General features: G+C 49.0%; 1 long non-coding RNA gene across 1 annotated transcript; it reads right to left on the bottom strand.

Moving 5' to 3' along the window:
• Positions 1 to 3,856: 3,856 nt before the first annotated feature.
• Positions 3,857 to 4,464, bottom strand: LOC115206921 (uncharacterized). Its single transcript, XR_003880893.1, has 2 exons — positions 4,068 to 4,464; positions 3,857 to 4,004 (listed from the first exon to the last, which is right to left on the bottom strand). It is a non-coding gene; the product is annotated as an uncharacterized LOC115206921 (long non-coding RNA).
• Between the last annotated feature and the right edge of the window lie 651 nt (positions 4,465 to 5,115).

Below are 5,115 nucleotides of genomic sequence, written 5' to 3'. Positions count from 1 at the left end.
ATGATGGCATTACTTCATCAATGAAAGGACCAGGATGAACCACTCTGAGAGTGGAGGGACACTCTCCAGTGTTTCTGTAACAGTGGTCCCTGGTCTGATGGTGACAGCTGTAGCTGTCCTGTAACAGTGGTCTCTGGTCTGATGCTGACAGCTGTAGCCGTCCTGTAACAGTGGTCTCTGGTCTGATGCTGACAACTGTATCCGTCCTGTAAGAGTGGTCTCTGGTTTGATGCTGACAACTGTATCCGTCCTGTAATAGTGGTCTCTGGTCTGATGCTGACAGCTGTAGCCGTCCTGTAACAGTGGTCTCTGGTCTGATGCTGACAACTGTATCCGTCCTGTAAGAGTGGTCTCTGGTCTGATGCTGACAACTGTATCCGTCCTGTAAGAGTGGTCTCTGGTCTGATGCTGACTGCTGTAGCTGTCCTGTAAGAGTGGTCCCTGGTCTGATGTTGACTGCTGTAGCCGTCCTGTAACAGTGGTCCCTTGTCTGATGCTGACAGCTGTAGCTGTCCTGTAAGAGTGGTCCCTTGTCTGATGCTGACAGCTGTAGCTGTCCTGTAAGAGTGGTCCCTGGTCTGATGTTGACTGCTGTAGCCGTCCTGTAACAGTGGTCTCTGGTCTGATGCTGACAACTGTAGCCGTCCTGTAAGAGTGGTCCCTGGTCTGATGCTGACTGCTGTAGCCGTCCTGTAAGAGTGGTCTCTGGTCTGATGTTGACTGCTGTAGCCGTCCTGTAAGAGTGGTATCTGGTCTGATGTTGACTGCTGTAGCCGTCCTGTAAGAGTGGTGTGGTGTTCAGATTGTTCAAAGGAGACTAAAGGTAAAGCTTGAATGACCACACATGGACCTGAAACCAACTGCTTGAAACCAACATTAGAGGGAGAGGACAATGGGTGGTGGGAGACTAACATTAGAGGGAGAGGACAATGGGTGGTGGTAGACTAACATTAGAGGGAGAGGACAATGGGTGGTGGGAGACTAACATTAGAGGGAGAGGACAATGGGTGGTGGGAGACTAACATTAGAGGGAGAGGACAATGGGTGGTGGGAGACTAACATTAGAGGGAGAGGACAATGGGTGGTGGTAGACTAACATTAGAGGGAGAGGACAATGGGTGGTGGGAGACTAACATTAGAGGGAGAGGACAATGGGTGGTGGGAGACTAACATTAGAGGGAGAGGACAATGGGTGGTGGGAGACTAACAGGACAACAAGAGAGAATCAGCAACGGAGGAAAAATCCCCAAAGCGCTGAGAAAAACCATCTTGCTTAAACTCAGACACAAACTTCCTCCTTCTCTCCCTCCCTCTCTCCCTCTCTCCCTCCCTCCCTCTCTCCCTCCCTCCCTCCCTCCCTCCCTCTCTCTCTCCCTCCCTCCCACTCACACACACACAAACATATACACCTCCGAACAAAGGTGGCATTTTTCTCAGGAAGGGTCAGCAGTTCCCTCCATCAGACAGGGGCTTGTTCTTGGTCGGAGGGAGCTAGGAGCTGGGCTGCCCAATCTCAGGCCACCCTCCCCTAGCTCCCCTGGCTCCGACTGGTCCCCTCCACCGGCCCCCTCCAACACCGGCCCCCTCCCACCCCAGAGACAAGCTCCCCATTGTTCCTGCACCACTAATAAGTGACAGTTCTCCTGGTCAGAACCAACTTTAGAGACATTCTAAACACACACACACAGAGACAAAGAGGTTTTTGAAAAGTCATGGGACAGTTATTTCTGGTATGGTTGATGATGTCAATGGGGATAAATGCATTTCCTCACAAAGCAGTTAGTTTCCACAGTCCGTGGAAAACCAGTGTCCCGTCTTTAGATTAAGTCAAGATGTTCAAACCACACATTTCCTATGAACATGCACAATTACGTCATAAATTAATCTCCTATTCAATTTCCCTTCAGTCACTTCAGAAGGTCATGACCTCCTCCACTCTACAGTTCACCTGGAGGTCATGTACACCAGGGTGCCACCTGCACACACACACACACACACACACACACACACACACACACACACACACACACACACACACACACACACCCCGTGTTAGCAGACCAGAGACAGTGCAGTGCACTACCCAAGGTGAACCTTCAGTCAGTTTGGACATGATAAATCACCACTGAGCCTAAGCCTATAAACACACCATTAACCTGCTGCTCCACCGCAGTAACATGGTGTGTTTACCTTCAAGCACCATTCATCACGGGGACTATGACACTCCTCCTGCTGCAGGTCTGTATTGGCACGCTAGCACACGGCAGGTCCTGGTGCACGGATTCTGTCACGAGACCCGTACAGCCCTGTGAGTAGAGTACACACGGCCAATGGTCCCTAACGTTTGGTGAATGTTCCCTCAGTGTTGCAGGACTACCACTCCCTCCTGCAGGCCTGTCTGGGCCTATATCCACAGAGTGGCTCGACGTAGGAGTGCTACTACTCTGAATAAGATTATATTGACAGGGGGGACCTGATCCTGGATCATCACTCCTTTGATACGCTTTGTGAATACACAAACACTTTGCCACTGAGGCAGATACAGGTCTGTGAGTAGAGTACAGAGTACACAACTCCCTGTTGTCTGAACGTTCCCTGAACGTTCCCTGAGTGTTGTGCAAACTGAGGTAATGTCCCATGACCGCAGCGCATCAAAGGCTTTTACATACAGAACAAGACAAACGCTACAGAAACACTAGCTACACAGGACGGCTACAGTGGAGTGTCCGTCCTTTCTGCCGAAGCAAGTGTCAACGTTTCTGTGAGCGTTTTCCTGTCCTATCAATGTTTCAGTGTGTGGTGTAAAATAATCTGTCAGTATTTTGTGTACAAATCCCTCACAGCAGCGTTATAAATGGATACTGTATGTCTAGATATTACCATGTTACAACTGTTGATCCTATTTAGAGGGTTAGGCTTTGCAATGAGGCCAAAAAATACAGCAAAATCTACAGACAACGCCACACTCCATAAGTAAAAGGGCAACACACTCCATAAGTAAAAGGGCAACATACTCCATAAGTAAAAGGGCAACACACTCCATAAGTAAAAGGGCAACACACTCCATAAGTAAAAGGGCAACACACTCCATAAGTAAAAGGGCAACACACTCCATAAGTAAAAGGGCAACACACTCCATAAGTAAAAGGGCAACACACTCCATAAGTAAAAGGGCAACATACTCCATAAGTAAAAGGGCAACATACTCCATAAGTAAAAGGGCAACACACTCCATAAGTAAAAGGGCAACATACTCCATAAGTAAAAGGGCAACATACTCCATAAGTAAAAGGGCAACACACTCCATAAGTAAAAGGGCAACACACTCCATAAGTAAAAGGGCAACACACTCCATAAGTAAAAGGGCAACACACTCCATAAGTAAAAGGGCAACACACTCCATAAGTAAAAGGGCAACACACTCCATAAGTAAAAGGGCAACACACTCCATAAGTAAAATAAACTCCATAATATCTGTTGCCTGCAGTTGTGGCAAATGTCTCCATTTGGCTTGGAGGTTGTGTTGCCAAAATACCTGAGACTTTCAGTAATGAGAGACTGACTTGTAGCAAAACATCAGTGAAGTAAATGTCGACTTCTTAACTGAGTCTGACCCTGTTGTGTATGCCATCTCACCGCTGTGGTTCACCACAAGCCTATCGTATGACACTGCAGCCAACTCCTTCAACTCTGCAAAAAAGCTAGTTCCTCATGTACTGCTCTCAGACTCATTTTAAGTAGCTATAGGCCGAGTCCAAAAAACGAAAGAAACTCAACAACCTAAAATGTGATTTCCTGAAATGTTCTGTGTTGTGACAGGCAGGCCTGGCTGGGGAGTGTGGTGTGTTGTGCTCTGTTGTGCTGTGCAGACAGTGTACCTCTCCAGGCCTGCCTGGGGAGTGTGGTGTGTTGTGCTCTGTTGTGTTTTGCAGACAGTGTACCTCTCCAGGCCTGCCTGGGGAGTGTGGTGTGTTGTGCTCTGTTGTGTTTTGCAGACAGTGTACCTCTCCAGGCCTGGCTGGGGAGTGTGGTGTGTTGTGCTCTGTTGTGCTGTGCAGACAGTGTACCTCTCCAGGCCTGCACCACACAGGTCCAGGTCAGCCTAGCCGTGTGCAGGACAGATGCCGGGTGCGAGACGGGTCCCGTAAACAGAGCACCGACACACATCCCTCCCGGAAGAAGAAGAGGCTCAAGCGAAGAAGGAAGCGGAATAAAAACGACATTAAAAACACCCAGTGTTTTGTCAAGGCCCGCTCGTTGACACAAAGTCCGTCTCTGTGTCCCTCTCGGGGTGCCCTGATAAAGGAATGATTGTGTGTCGGGGGCTCTGACTGAGTTTATTTGACACTCCAGCTCCTTTTGTGGAGGCAAGTGTCCCACCGCCAATGGCCTCCATGAGAGTCACTTGGCGTTGGACAGAGGGTCCCTCTTCAGAGGAGAAAGGGCTCTTGTTTGGGGAAGATTTTAATGGGGGAGGGGTTGCAGGGGGGTTGGAGGGGTGGATGGGGGGTGCTGCTCTGCCCTCTGTGGTGTATATAGGGAGGCATATAGTGGGGTCTCTGTCCCCGGACCTCAACAATAGACTGAATTCTTTACTGCTAAGGAACTGGAGGTGGAGAAGGAGAGAGATGGAGGGGTGGGGGCTAGGAGAGGAGATGCTTCTTAAGGACTGAGGAGGCATCTTGAGAGAGAGAGAGAGACAGAGAGACAGAGACAGAGATAGAGAGAAAGAGACAGACAGAGAGCAAGAGAGAGAGACAGACAGAGAGCAAGAGAGAGAGACAGACAGAGAGCGAGAGAGACAGACAGAGAGCGAGAGAGACAGACAGAGAGCGAGAGAGACAGAGACAGAGAGCGAGAGACAGACAGAAAGCGAGAGAGAGAGAGAGATAGATAGATAGATAGATAGATAGATAGATAGATAGATAGAGAGAGAGAGAGAGAGAGAGAGAGAGAGAGAGAGATAGAGAGAGAGAGAGAGACTGTCTTAAACCATGTACTCTATGTGCAGCCCAGAGCTCCCAGGGACGTAGAGTAAAGAGACTTAATTAACAGCTTTGAAATGTCAAACCATTCAAAGTGACACAGAGAACTCATAATGAGCTGCTCATAATG

The sequence above is a fragment of the Salmo trutta genome, chromosome 1 (genome assembly GCF_901001165.1).
Source record: "Salmo trutta chromosome 1, fSalTru1.1, whole genome shotgun sequence".
Taxonomy (NCBI): domain Eukaryota; kingdom Metazoa; phylum Chordata; class Actinopteri; order Salmoniformes; family Salmonidae; genus Salmo; species Salmo trutta.
Note: the sequence above shows the minus strand (reverse complement) of the source record. Positions and strands in the feature narration are given on the sequence as shown.